At 35.7% G+C, this 15,644-nt stretch overlaps 1 protein-coding gene across 11 annotated transcripts in view; it reads left to right on the top strand.

The window, feature by feature from the left end:
- Positions 1-15,644, top strand: part of NRXN1 (neurexin 1) — an 898,064-nt gene that overhangs the window by 173,451 nt on the left and 708,969 nt on the right. The window lies entirely within an intron of this gene.

Raw genomic sequence — 15,644 nt, 5'->3', positions numbered from 1 at the left:
TCTACATAGAGAATGCAACCTTCTAAGAAATAAGAACTATGCTGTATTAGATTAAAGACCAAGTTGAATTTGCTGACTGTGATCTAGCCATCATGCATCATTATATTGATTTGCTATCCAATCCCTTTTTAGTGATATAAAAATTGGTAGCCACCACTGTACCATATAGTAGCACATTCTATGTTTATGCTTTCTTTTATCTAACTACTGTTCAATTTCATTAACTGGTTATAACAAGGCTTCCTTATTCATCCTTGTTCATGATTCTTTGGTAAAAACCTTTTTTTTTCAAAAATCATTAGAAACATCATTTCTCATCAGATTTATGAATGGCCAGGTGTTATCTACTGAATAATAATATTCTCTCCAAGAAATCCAAGTAACTGAAACAAGATTTTCCTCTGCTTAAACAATATTAATTCTTCCGCAGGAAAATCTGATCCTTTAACGTAATCAATATTTTTATCCTGTTAATACATTCTACCAGTTCTATCAATACAATTTGGGTTTGCCTTATATTGCTAGGCAGGAAGCTAAAATAATCATGTGACAAGATTTCTATTCAAGCCTATTGTTTTTTGTTTGTTTATTTGTTGGTTATATTTTTTAATAAAATATAAATATATGGCTTATATGTGAGTGTGTTGTTATTTCAAGTCAGCCCTGAGCCCTGCTTAGACAAGACCATGAACTTTTTGGGAAACATTTTTGAAGTGGTTTGCCATTGCCCTCTTTCATAACTAAGATAAAATGGATGGTCCAAGCTTTGTTCCTGCCTAGTCCTAGGCAGGACTAGAACTTACCATTTCTTGATTTTTAGTCCTGTATCTTTAACCATCATGCCAAACTCACTATTTTCATATTAGTTTGAGTTTACACTATAATAAAAATGAGGATCTATACAAAGTTAATTATACTAAGAATACAATGGGAACGAATAATAGAATTATTCTTGATTTCTAAGATTATCAATAAATAAAGACAGAAACATATACTTAAAGTCTGATGTGTTCCCATTCCTCTAAAAATAAAACTGTCATCTTCACAACACACATTGATATAGAGTGATAAATTGCCTGTCATTTATATTGTTTCATTTCTGCACTGTGTGCATAAAACTAAATTGCATAGAAACCTGCATTTGATTTCTTTCTTCTTTTAAGTGATGCCAGTTATTTATAGTGCAGTTGTTTTAAGATTACTAATATTACTCAGTCATTCAGATCTCTTTGAGTGAAGAGGTAAAGAGAAATGAGAAACACACAAGTATGTTTGTATTGTTTAAGCAAAACAAAACTTGAGATATATGCTACAAGTTCATCAGATCAGACGGTGGCGAGGACCTTTGAATTTAGATGCTCCAAAGTTCCTTCTGCTCCCTTGCAGAAAAATATATTAGTCCTGGGATTTGGATACTTATTTTACCTCCTATTAAATTAATAAGAGACAGTTATTTTAACAAGAACAATTTATATATAACACGCAGGGAGAAAAGAGAACGAAGAAACAAACAACCTTCTGGTTCTGTCTAGTAAGGATCATTAGGATTGCTTTACTAAAATAAGTCATGATGTAGCTGTTTATTTTAATCCCGTGGTAATTAAAGATATTCTATTCCCAAATTGACCAAAGTGTTGCTGATTCTTTCTCTCTCTCTATTTTTTTGGGGGGGAGGAGGGGTTGTCATTTGACTCACAATGATTTGATAAGCAAGAAGCAAATGACATACAAATGCTTATGCTTCCTTGTTTTTGTTTTTGTTTTTTACTGTGAGTGAATAAAAACTGCATGCATCTTTCCCTCTTGAAGGGAAAAAGAAAGAATAACTTCTACCCCCTTATGTAGTGTGATGAATATATTTGACTAAGTACCATGCATTTTAATGCAAATAGTTCTACAAACTATATTTAAGAATAATATTAATTTTAAATAATTTGCTGCATGGATTTGTGATGCTGCGGAAATTTGGAATGTTGGAAATACATTATATACTTGCAGTGTTCACACACTCCTAAGTCATTTGTAAAATAGGAAGGGCAAAGTCTTCCTTGAACAAGTTTGACTCTTTATAACTGTGTAGACATATTTTTGCCTTGTTCTTGCCAAGTTGGAAGTTGTTTGCAATTGCCTTCTAGGGTATTTGTCAACTTTGCAGTCTAGTCTCTCACTTTGATATTTATAAAATAACATCCAAAAATATTTCTGAGGTGAATGCAATAAATAAAACAGCTGTTATCTCCTGTTGCAAACAGAAATAGGGGATAACCTGAAACTCATTGACAAGAAAATCAATTATGATAGGCTGACACCAATCAGGCTGCATCTTCTGACACCCCCTAGTATGTTCAGGTAGGACGTTCTTAGCTGCCTACTAGGACATGTTTCTTCAGTCCAGCTTTAGGAGAAGAAAATGAAAATGTGTTTGTGCTTCCTGCCAGCCTTCAGAAATATAGACTCAACAAATCTCATTCAGACAGAAAAGATAGCTATGCAATCATGCAGTCTTGCCTGTGGGAAAGATTTTAATGAGAAACTTTCTTATAAAACCAGTGATGACAGATCTTCCCCTATAAAAAGTTTTTGGGGAGAGAAGATCTATAGGGAAAACAAGGGAAAACAGTAATCATAGGTAGAGAATTCCAAATAAAGACAGCACAGTAGGCCTACCTAATCAAATTATAACTTTGTATAAAGTGTTGGGTTTTATCACATTTTCTTTGTAAAAAAAGATGGTGAGAAATAGATCCTTTGTGCATTGTGCTTGCGTGTTCATCGCTCATTCTTCTTTTTCTTGAGTGACGATGCTCAATATTATAGAGTGCTGTATGAGGAATACATGAATGTGGGTACTTTTTTGGAGGGGGAATTGATAGTTATTCTATTCAATAAAAGACAGGATTCCATCTCTGATGTCAGGAAATTACAAATTATCTAGGAGCCAAAACCACCTTCCTAACAATCCTTGCTACAGTTATAAAAGTACAGAGGTTTTGGGAAAGTTCCCCTTTGTATCACATTGGAGAAGTTCTTCTGGAAAATTCTACCTCTTCAGGATCAATTTATCAGATGCTTTAGGGGGCATTGTTGTGCCATCCCCTAGGAAGCTTTTACCATTCTCTGATGATTCTCAGTGCTCATAATCAGTCAGACTGTAAGTACAAATGTTCCTGCTTACATATCCCTGCATGTTCTGTAATAATAATATTCCATGTAGTGAACATTTCAGCAGCTTCACACAAAACCCAAATCTCCCCTGTTCTCCCACTTTTGTTGAGAGTAATTCCTACCCAGCCAGCATAAATTTACAAATATATTGCCAGTATGAATTGCAGATTGTGTTCATATTTCCAATTTTGATTGCATAATAACACACAAAACGAGAATAGAATTGGCTGCAAAAGATGTTAATTCAATTGGTCCCTTTTAGCCAATTCTCTTCTTAGCTTTCCTGTCTGAACTAATGGAAAGTAAGTAATGGTAAAATAATGTAATGAGAAGTAATGGACCTTATGTTGATTGACTGTTGATTGGATGCCACTAATTTACAGAGCTTGCCTTTCCTTCAGGGTCCTTTAGCTGTACAGCTAGCTACCTAGCAACCATCAAGCCAGCACTCTTATACTGCTATGTAAAATATGAATAGCCTACTAGCACAATCATAGGAAAACTGGAGTACTAAGATTACACAAACTGATATGATGCTAATATTTTACATATTTTGAAATATTTCAGGATTAAAATGATTCAGGATTAAAGAAACAATTATATTGGTTATACTAAAGAGAGTCAGAGTTTGGAAGGTCCCCCCCCCCCTCGGTAAAAACTCCTAAACTAGAATGAATAATGAAGATTATTTACTCTAATATTACTCTTAATTTTTTTAAAAAAAAAATTTATAGTAGGTTTTTTTTAAAGCTTAATGGTAGATCACTTTCTGAGCTTGCAGATTCCAGATTTATTCCTAGGAAATGGAAGAAGACTATTCAAAGCTCTGAACAAAATCCTCAGAATGTTTGGTGTTGAGCTAAGTAGAAGAAACGTTTGACTTAATAAAAGGAAAATTGACATTCAACACATAATGGATCTATTCCCAATAAATGATTAAACATTAATTGTGAAGTTTAAAGATTAAAAAAAATTGGTATGGTATGTGATCTCCTGAATTCAGTGAGGTAAAGGGAAGTATATAGATAGTCCTCAGGTTATGATCACCTGTTCAGTAGCCATTCAAAATTATGATGGCCCTGAAAAGGAGTGTTTAGAAGTGATCCCCTGAGTTTTGGCCATTGCAGTGTTCCTATGGTCACATGAATGTCATCTGGATGCTTGAGTGCCCTGCTTGTGACTATGTTGTCTGGGGAGCTATGGTCATGTATTGGTACTTTCAGTGTTCCCTGCCAGCTTCCCAAAAAGAAAAGCAATGGGGATGTCAGCAGGAAATCACAAGTCATTTTTGCTCCTACCACATTTTTGCCTGCTTCCATAGTTCTTTCCCACAGCATCCTCTGCCCCCTGTGGCACCCACACACTTACCCACTGGCCTGCTTGCCTGGAAATCTGACCTCTTCCTACCTAATGGCATGCAACGTCCCGGGCTTATAATGGTGAATGGGATTAATGAGATTGCTGTTACTAAGCAATGTGATTATGTGACATTGCATTTTACAACCATATCACATAGCGATGGAAATTTGTCAAGGGTTACTTCTATAACAATACACTTGGCACCCAGCAAAGTTCCTGTTCCACCTGTCTTTATTCCACTCCATTCTTTTGATTTTTAAAAATAGTAAGGCAAGACAAAGATACAGAAATTTTGGAAAGTTAAAACGCCAAAAGGCTGTAGCCTAATGTTTTATTTTGGCACAATTATATTATTTAACTTATGAAGATCCTAAAATATTCAGGCTAGTAAAACCAAAGGTGACTCTGAATATCTGTAAGTAGGAGTTCTTTATTAAGGTCACTGATCAGAATTCTGCGAGTTAACAAAATAATTAAACAGTTTCTGTTCAGGGTAAAATAAGTTCTAGAAGGGTCTCTTTAAATTAGCTGAATGGTCAATCACATGAAAATGCAATTCAGTTTAGTAGGCGTGAAGTAATGCACACTGGAGCAAAAAGCCATTACTTAATGTGTATACTAATAGAATCTCAGCTGTCTGTAATAAACCAGGAAGAAATAATTTTTTGGGGGGGGAGGTCCTAATGGTTAGCTTGCTGAAAATGTCATAAGTGTGCATCAGCTATGAACAAAGTAAATTATATGCTACAAATCATTAGAATAAGGATCAAAAATAAAAATGATGACACTATACTGTGTTCATACAAATCTATACTATTTTAATAACTGGCATGCTGTGTAAATTTCTAGTTGTGATATTTGGGGATAAAGAAAGCATAGTAGATCTAGAAAGGGGGCAGCGAAGGCAACACATATGATAAAATGGCTGAAACTCTCCCCTTTGAATAAAGGCTATAATATTTATAACTGTTTACCTTGGAATAGTAGGGACCCAGTGGCTCAGTGGCTAAGATGCTGAGCTTGTCAATCAGAAAGGTCAGCAGTTCGGTGGTTCAAATGCATAGCACTGCATAACAGAATGAGCTCTCATTACTTGTCCCAGCTTCTGCTAACCTAGCAGTTCAAAAGCTTGTAAAAAATGTAGAAAAATAGGAACCACATTTGGTGGGAAGGTAACAGCGTTCCGTGCACCTTAGGGGTTTAGTCATGCTGGCCACATGATCACGGAGACGTCTTCAGACAGAGCTGGCTCTTCAGCTTGGAAACGGAGATGAGCACCTCTCCCTAGTCAGGAACATATATGCGAAAGGAACCTTTACCTTTACTTTGGAAGAAAGTGAGTTTATACACTTGATCATGGTGTATAAACCTTTGCATGGTATTGAGAAACTGCACAGAAAACAGGTTTTCTTCCTCTGTCCAAATAGTAAGACCCTGGATCATTTACTGAAGCTGACTAGAAGGAAATGTACAACAAATTAAAAAGTACTTCTTTACACAGCAGTTAATATTTTTTTTTGGAAGCCATAACTACAAGACATGGTACAAAACTTTGATAGATTGGGTGAATTCATGGAAGATAGGTCTATCACTACTATTGGTTTTAAAAATTACCTCTGGTTGGGAGCACCATGCCTCCAAGTACAACTGGCAGGGATGGAGAGGGTAAGTTTCTACCTCCTGCTTGTAAGCATTCCGGATGTGTCTGCTTGCTCATTATGTGAAATAAAATGCTAAAACAAGGATTGAATCAGTAGGATAGTCTTAGGTCCTTTTTCCTAAACTGCCTAAGTGGTGGGGTGGTGATGAAAGATAAACTGGGGTATGGAAGAGTGCACTATTACTCATGCTTTGATCATCCTCATTTCTATTACCACTATATACCACATGATGCTTGAAGACCACTTGAAAGCTTCAGACAGTCCAAAATACAGTGGCTTGGGCAGTTATTGGTTTATTTCTGTAACACCACAACTTCAAGAAATATGCTAGTTACCAGCCTGCTTCTGCATGCAATTAAAGGTCCTGATTGTCATTTTTAAAGAACTTTGTAACTCAGGACCTGGTTTAGTGGTGGGATTCACTTATCTTCCCTACCAATTCGTAAATGTGAGCCCATGCACCACATCTGTGCATGTGCAGTGCTCACACATCATATCGGGACAGGTGGGCAGAGCAGTGGTGGGTTTCAAACATTTTTAGAACCTCTTCTGTAAGTGTGGCCTGCTTGGTGGGAGTGGCTTGCCGGCCATGTGACTGGGTGGGAGTGGCCAACTTGTAAAATGTGGTGACTTAACAACGCTCTTGCTTAGCAACCAAAATGTTGGGTCAGAAACTCTGGCATTTGAAGCACACACATCTTAAAGCTGTCAAGTTACAAGACCCTTGCACTCCTAACCCTTTAGGGAAAAAAAACCCAGGGGTATTCAAACTTGACAGCTTTAAGACTTGTGGACTTCAACTCCCAAAATTCCTCCTCTGGTCATGTTGACTCAGGAACGCTGGCATTGAAGTGTGCAAGTCTTAAAGCTGTCAAGTTACAAGACCCTTGCACCCCTAACCCTTTAGAAAAAAACACCACGGGTGTTCAAACTTGACAGCTTTAAGACTTGTGGACTTCAACTCCCAGAATTCCTCCTCTCGCTCTTCATCTTGTTGATGTGAGGACGGGGGGAGGGAGCTGGAACCGGTTCTAAACGGCACTGTAGATTTGTGGAACCTCTTCTATAGAAGAGGTTAGGACTGGCAGGAACCTAGCCCTGGGACAGAGCCTCCCACAGCCACCTGAACCTGAGAGAATCGGCTGAATATCAACTCTGGCCTGGGTGGTTTCTATCCATCCCTTAAGATCAGGAAGAATGATTTTGCTGCATGTCTTGCCATTGATAAAGTATTATCTTCAGAAATAATGTAGCAGGACCTTCACTTTTGCCACTTCTTCCCTGAAACAGCATTTGCCTGAGAAATTACATCAATGCTACTGAATGTTCAGATATCTGAAATATTCAGAAACCAGCCTTCAGGACTTCATGTACTGTTGATCCTTCCTGCAGGTGAATGTCTGTAAGTGATTTGATATCAATCATGACTTGAGCTTTGGGATTTATATTTTTATATACCCCTTTTAGGCCAATTACAGTATTACTTAAAAGTCTCCAATAAAGGATAATATTTGTAGCTCAGGGTAGAAATGCAAATCTCTTTGCATAGTCTATAGATGTCTATTTTTTCTATTGATGGGTGATTTATCAGAGTGCCAGACTTCTAGAAATTCCCTGGCATTTTTGGACTTGACCTGGTCTAGGATTGTCACATTTTCCCAATTGAAACTATGATTAAATCTGTCTATATGTTGTGAAATTGAAGAATTCTTGTGATGTCTTCTGACTGTCAGTTGGTGTTTATGGATGCGTTCTGCCAGTCTTCTGCCTGTTTGTCATACATATGTGACAATCCTGCAAAAGAGATAATCAACCAGCTCAAAAGAGAAAACGAGTCCAGCACTTCTCCACCACTAATAAGCACTCAGGTCAGCATAGATTAACTCCAAGGTTGATTTCAGACCAACAGTCAAGTAAGCAATACCCCAATCAAGAAACTGCCAAAGAGTCATCAGTAAATGGCCCAACCAAAGAATCTCTAAGACTGCTCCCACCCACACAGACAGGCAAGACACCAGAATATTAATTGACAGCAAACAGCACTCCTTACTAGCACTGATGATGTTACCTAATTAGGATAAGGCAAGAAAACAACCAAGCTCATGTAAGAATATTTTATGATTTGAATGATATACAAGTCCAGTTAATTAAAATAAAATGGGGAAGAGGAAAAGGCAATGAAGAGAATTCCAGATTGTCTTCTAATAATTTCCTCACTGTGCCTATATCAGTGATCCTAATCTTTGAGAATTGGGCAGAAAAGAAATTCCAAACACAACAACCAATCCAAAATAGTATAACTAATTTATGATTCAGTAGATACTAAACATGTAAAATGGTATATAATATGCATTAAATAATAATCGTAGAATGTTTTCCTTACCTGATTCTGTGACCAATATCTTAATATCTGAAATATGGTTGATTCTATATTACAATTTCACTGAAAATTCATCATGTGCCCTTAATTTAGCAGGTTGGTATTTCTACTGTTTGTTCTTCATCTGAATTTAAAAGGTGTGAATTTGCATCATTCCAAAGCAGCCATAAAGATTTATTATGTTTTAATGGCTGTACTCTAGATATTTCAGGTTGATTGCTGTGTCTGTTATAAAACTAAATTGGAAAGAGTAAGAATACTACAGTAGCTTCAATGTGGTGCCAAATACGCAAAGGATCTCTCATGACAGAAACTCTTAAAATACATAAAATAAAAGCATTTAGATTAAATATGTATTTTATAGATTAGCATAGTTATGTTTATACCAATTGTGTTAAACATTAAGATGAGGATTTGATATCATGTAATAATGATAAAACATTCGGGTCAAGACTATCACAATTGTTTTATCAATGATGAGCTGTATTTATGGGTTTATTTTGATAACTTTATTAAAAGTTACAATTAAAAGAGATAAAACGCTAATACAAACTAAAAAAATAAAGAAAAATAGAAAGTGCATAAAAGATAATGAAACAGGAAAGAATAAGAATACAGTAAAGAAAAAGAAAAGAAAAAGAAAAGAAATATATTAAAAAATCAACAACTATAAACAATTTTAAATAAATACTTAACACTTTGTTGTTTGGTCCTCATCAGCAGGTGTCTGTTTATGGTTATTTATGGTTAAATAACAATGTATCTATTTTAACTTTGATCAAATAAACCAGCTTTAAATTCATCCCTTTTAATTATTTTGTTTTTAATCTCTTCAAATAATGTTCTAGAACTTGATTTCTTGTGTATCATCCCATATCATTCTTATAGCCTCTCATTTTTAAGTCCACTTTCAAATAAGTCTCAGTCTTGTCCAGTAAAACTTTTACCTCTTTTATAATAGTCTTCAATGTGTCCAATATTAAAATATTTTGATTCATTCTCTATTATTAAATGCAATTTAAGGATTCTTCTCCTTTAGGTGCAGCCTTTGTTTTCTTCTGGTTCCCTCTAGTGTCCAACCTTCAAAGTCTCATCCTATCATATTCTTTTAGAGAATTCACAGGATGTTTATAATAAAATTCAAAATCTTTTTTTCAAATTCAACTGGACCCTTAATCCATTTGTATAATTAAAATTCTAACCACCCCTTTTCTCTTCATCCCCCCCCATGCCCGTAAACCTGTATTTAAAACTTGTTTTGCAAAGGACTGAAGGAAATAATCTGGTGCTGTAATATATGTTGATCCAAAGGAAGTATTCATACCTGTGTCCTTAAAGATGGAAGGTAGTGTTTTCTCATCTCACAGATTTCTAAACTTGCCAGAGATTGTTGCCACTTCACAAGGAGTAATTCATATGCTCTTCTTGTCTGAAGAGGAATTACAAAGAGCTGCAATCACTGACTTTTCTTTTAGTGAGCCTTTTCAGTTCACCATTTGCTTCCCAAAAGTTTCTGTAATGACCCCTATTTAGGAATAAATATCCATTGTTTATGCAGCTCTTTTCTCCTAAGCTCCCGGAGCAAAACATAACAGAAATAAAATCAGGTGATTTTCTTCTGCTGTGCTGTGACTGGGACTTTATGCAACATGCTTCCACATTACTGTACTTTGCCTCCAGGCATCAGTTCTGATTTACCAACCTTATAATAATATATAATGTTTCAGTCGCTTGGGAAAAAATGGCTACTAATCACCTGGGACTAAAGAAAAGTATGAACTTCTTTCTTAAAATTCAGATGTCAAAACAATTCTAATATGAACTTTTAATATGTCCCATACTGAACAGAAACAGCTTTTTGTTGTTAATTTACACATAACTTTACTTCTTTACATCAGTTATGCATCACTTCTGTGTGAATATTTCATTTGTATTTTTAAAAATAAAAACATAATGTAAATACGGCATGATAAAAACCCATCTGCAATTGTCTGAGTTCTTTTTATTATACGAAATTATATGGAACTTGAAGATTGCTTTTCTCCATAAAATGCAAAATATAGCAGCTGTCAATGTCAAAGCAAATGTACTGAATATTTCTTTTATGAAATACTGCTGTACATTGAATTGACTTTACTCCTGGGCATTAAACAATGAGAAAAACCCTTGCTATATTATCTGTCAGGATTTTGTAAAGGTTTTCCAAACACTGTTTATGTCTTTCTCATTGCATTATTAAGCTAGTGGCCTGAATTCTCTACTATCTTGAATAGAGAAATATTTTCAGGCAGTTTTATAGCATCAGCTTTTTTGGGTAGGAAACGTTAACAGCTTTTCTACTGACAAACACAGAAGATAAATAGGAATAGTTTTGTGAAAGAATAATGACCATACAGAATCCCATAGTATTATTTATGCATTAAATGTATATGCTGCCGAACTCACTGATAAGGCAACCTTGGTCAGCTTACAACTGATAAAAAGATAAATATAAAACCAATTCAAAAAATATGCTGATGATATCTAGTAGCAATTTCCTTTTTTTTTTAGTTGAGCATGAGGGGGAGGTATGATAAACTACTTATTTCTTTGTTTTAAGTATATACTGCTTAAACCAATATGGTACAGTGGTTAACAGTGACAAGTCAATACCATGATTGATAAGAAGCTTTGCCAAATTAAAAATGATACCATTTTAGACTGATAAACTATTATTAGGAGCTCCTAAAATGAGAGCCCAGATTGTTGGGGCCATATGCTAACTGTAAACTGCTTAGAGAGAGCTGTAAAGCACAATAAAGTGGTATATAAGTCTAAGTGCTATTGCTATGTACAATATTTTGTGATAACAATATAGAAAATCAATATACTCTACAATCAATATATATTGATTGTAGAGTATCAAACAGTTGTTACTCTACAATCAAAATGCTGAAAAATTGAAGTATTTTTAATGAATATGGATTCCTTTCCTTTCATCTCCTTTGATAATAATTTACCAACATTTGTAAATCTCTTAACAATGAAAAAAAATGAAATTAAGACTGGGCTGAGAAAAGCAAAATCGTTCTAGGTGAAAAGGTCTTTTTTCCTAAAAGTATTTTTTTTATTACACAGATAAAATGTGTTTATGAAAACAAAAACAAAAAATGCTTAATACTGACAATGAGTCTTTGCCATGATTGGATTATGTGCAACATGGATGGATGACAATTTTGTTTTATAATAATTTTACCAAATGTTCAACTTCCTCCATATATGAGTTAAAAAGAATTTGAGATAAAAGTCATTTGAATATAAGAAAAAGTAACAGCACAGTTGGCTAATCTGTAATATAAGGGTCACATGTACATATTAAAAAAAATCAAAACATCAAAACAATTACTGTTTCTGCTGTCTCTATCTTTACTTCTTGAGTTGGTTTGTTTTAGCCACTTGATGCTAGTGAGTAGATATGAAGAGTTCTAATGAAAGAAACAGTAGAAGATGATACATGCCTGCAGCTTGTCTGCTTTTTTACTACCCCAAATCTTCATGACTTGGTGGCCTTGCAGGAGTGGAGGGAGGAGAACTGGATTTCATGAGTGATGAGCTGGCATGCATGTGCACATGTGCAGCTCAACTTGTACAACTAGTGGGCTGGCATGCATGCAAATATGCACCTATCTTGACTTGTACAAGTTGAGCTGCACACACATGCATGCCTGTTGGCTTGCCACTTATGCAAATTGAGCTGTTCACACGTGTGTGCACACCCACCACTTGTGCACCCCGCTTACAAATAGACCACAGCCTGATAGTGGGGCACCATGTACATCAAAAGAAACAGAAGAAACTATACTTTAGAATAACTCTGGAAAAATAATGTTATGCCCAGACAACAAATCTAATTAAATTCCCAAGAAGTATTCAAAAATATTGTGGTAAAAATAAAACCAGTGCTTAAAAAAATAAAAAAATAAATAAATTAAATTTTAATTTCCATATGGTCTCTTTCTTTGCAAGGTTGAGGGCCAACAGCATACAATAGTTCTGCATTTGCATTTTAATGTACAATTATCTTTGAAGAGTCTATATATTTTAGGTCAGAATAGCATCTATCTGATGTTCATAAATATGCTCATTACATGGCCCTGAATTTGTAGTTATTTTTCCGGCTTGTTTTGTTTTTATGTAGATAAGTAATAATGAATGAAGAAATATACATTAGTTTATTTTAATAGCAAAATGTAATGTTTATAGTTAACCCATATAGAGAAGCTGGTAGATAATCAAAGGCAAATTATGCAGCAGAATAAAGACTTCCAAACTTATTCAACTCTAAAGATTTTATTTTTATTTTTATCAACATTCCCATAGCTTCTTGGAAATTCCTGTGACATTCCATATAAAGGAGATCTGCTTCTCGTTGATTTCCTTTTGGCATTTTCCATACATTTAATGAAAAACAAAGCTGGTATATTTAATGGAAAAATGAAAGCATGCTAACTTGCTGTCTCAGCTAATCCTGCATTTCTGTTTATATTAAAAGAAAAATGTTTGTTTGTTTGTTTGTTAAAGATCTTTGGATAATTTCCACAATGAAACTGCTAACCTATAAGGCACTTCTTGTACATATTATATGAATATGATTTGACTTCCTTCAAGGGAAAAAAAAGAAATAGCTTAGGTGCATTTTCGGGGAACATATACACAGTAAAAAGTGAAGTTATGCCAAGCTCTATCTGAAGCTAGTTGTGGATTTGCTGTATAATTTCTAAAATGCAAAATCCAGTTTTACTCTGGTTTGGTCCCTTGTGGGTTTATTAATTGGTTTCTCAGGAACAGAAAGCAATTAAGGTTTCTGCAGCTGAGATATTTTTATGTTTATTTCAATAAGCAATGCAAACTTCTGCTGCAGGCACTATTTTGCCTGTTTTATTTTTAGGTAATCTTTCAGCACCTTCATTATAACAAAGAATTAAGTTTGATCTTTATCTTTGGGCATACTCTCTGTGTATGTGTTCATGTATGTGTGTGCATGTATATCAATGAATTTGACTGTAACATCGGATTATATCCAGAGAGAAGGACTAGGGGTGACATGTAGGCAATCTTCCAATATTTGAGAGGCTATCACTGAGAAGAGGGAGCCAACCTAAGGCAAAACAAGAAGTAACAAATAGAAGCTTACAAATGAGAAATCTAGCCTAGAACTAAGGAGAAATTTCCTGACCGTGATATGAATTAACCAGTGGAATGACTTGCCTCCAGGAGTTGTGGGTACTCCATCACTGGAGGTTTTTAAGAATAGATTGGATAGTCATTTGTCCAGAATAACTCCTGCAACTTTGACTATGCGAATTGAAATTGAAGATTGGACTATTAGGATTGTTAAGAGATAAGGTATGTTCATTTGCTGGTGATCACATTTAGAACTAGAAAGAGTGCAGAGAAGAGCAACAAAGATGATTAGGGGACTGGAGACAAAAAACATATGAAGAACAGTTGCAGGAACTGGATATGTCTAGTTTAATGAAAAGAAGGACTAGGGGAGACATGTTAGCAGTGTTCCAATATCTCAGGGGTTGCCACAAACAGGAGGGAGAGAAGCAGTGGTGGAATTCATTATTTTTTTTACTACCGGTTCTGTGGGTGCGGCTTGGTGAGTGTGGCATGGCTTGGTGGGCATGCCTTGGTGGGCGTGGTAAGGGAAGGAGACTGTAAAATCTCCATTCCATCCCCCCTCCAGGGGAAGGATACTGCAAAATCCCCATTTCCTCCCAATCAGCTGGGGCTGGGGAGACAGAGAATAGATGGGGGTGGGGCCAGTCAGAGGTGGTATTTACTGGTTCTCTGAACTACTCAAAATTTCTGCTACTGGCTCTCCAGAACTGGTCAGAATCTGCTGAATACCACCTTTAGAGCAAAGATATTCTCCAAAGCACCTGATGGTAGGACAATAAACAATGGGTGGAAACTAATGAAGAAGAGAAGCAACTTAGAACTAAGGAGAAATTTCCTGACAGTTAGAACAATTAATCAGTGGAACAACTTGCCTCCAGAAGTTGTGAATGCTCCAACACTGGAGCATTCTTTTTAAGAAAATGTTGGATAACCATTTGTCTGAAGTAGTGTAGGGTTTCCTGCCTAAGCAGGGGGTTGGACTAGAACAGGGGTGTCCAAACTTGAGAACTTTAAGACTTGTGGACTTCAATTCCCAGAATTCCCCAGCCAGCATGGCTGGCTGGGGAATTCTGGGAATTGAAGTCCACAAGTCTTAAAGTTCTCAAGTTTGGACACCCCTGGACTAGAAGATCTTCAAGGTCTCCAAGGTTATTATATTATATTATATTAATAATGTTACTTGGTAAATTAATGTATCATGAAGGTTTTTCAAATGAACTGACAATTCTCTGATTTAGGCTACAATTTAAATCTACAGAAGAAATAGTAGCAATAACAATAGCACTTAGACTTAAGTTCCGCTTCATAGTGCTTTACAACCCTCTCTAAGTGGTTTACAGACTCAGCATATTGCTTCCAACAATCTGGGTCCTTATTTTACTGCCCTCAGAAAGATGGAAGGACGAGTCAAACTTTAGCCAGTAAGAATCGAATTGCTGGTGGTCAGCAGAATTAGCTTGCAATACTACATTCTAACTATTGTGCCACCTTGGCTCTAATCAAACTCTTTCCTGTAGACCTGCCTCCAGAAGTTGTGGGTGCTCCAATACTGGAAGTTTTAAAGAAGAGGTTAGACAACCATTTGTCTGAAATGGAATAGGGTCAGCTGCTTGAGCAGGTGATCGGACTAGAAGACCACCAAGTTTCCTTCCAACTCTGCTCTTCTGTATTCTGTATCCTTCTGCCAGCAGATTGAATAATACTGTTGAAATAGATTCCTTGCTTCGTAGTTCCCTATGTGTAGGAATGAAGGGGGAACAGGAAGACTTATACAATGATTAACAACATGGGTTATGTTTTTATAATCTTTTAGATGTAAATGCACTTTGTGATTTCATTCCTCCATAAAAGATATGAAAAGTCTCATTTGGCAGGGGTTATGTGAAAACTGATTCTTTTGTCTGAAAATGCTA

The sequence above is a fragment of the Natrix helvetica genome, assembly GCF_964273705.1.
Source record: "Natrix helvetica genome assembly, chromosome: 2".
Classification (NCBI taxonomy): domain Eukaryota; kingdom Metazoa; phylum Chordata; class Lepidosauria; order Squamata; family Natricidae; genus Natrix; species Natrix helvetica.
Note: the sequence above shows the minus strand (reverse complement) of the source record. Positions and strands in the feature narration are given on the sequence as shown.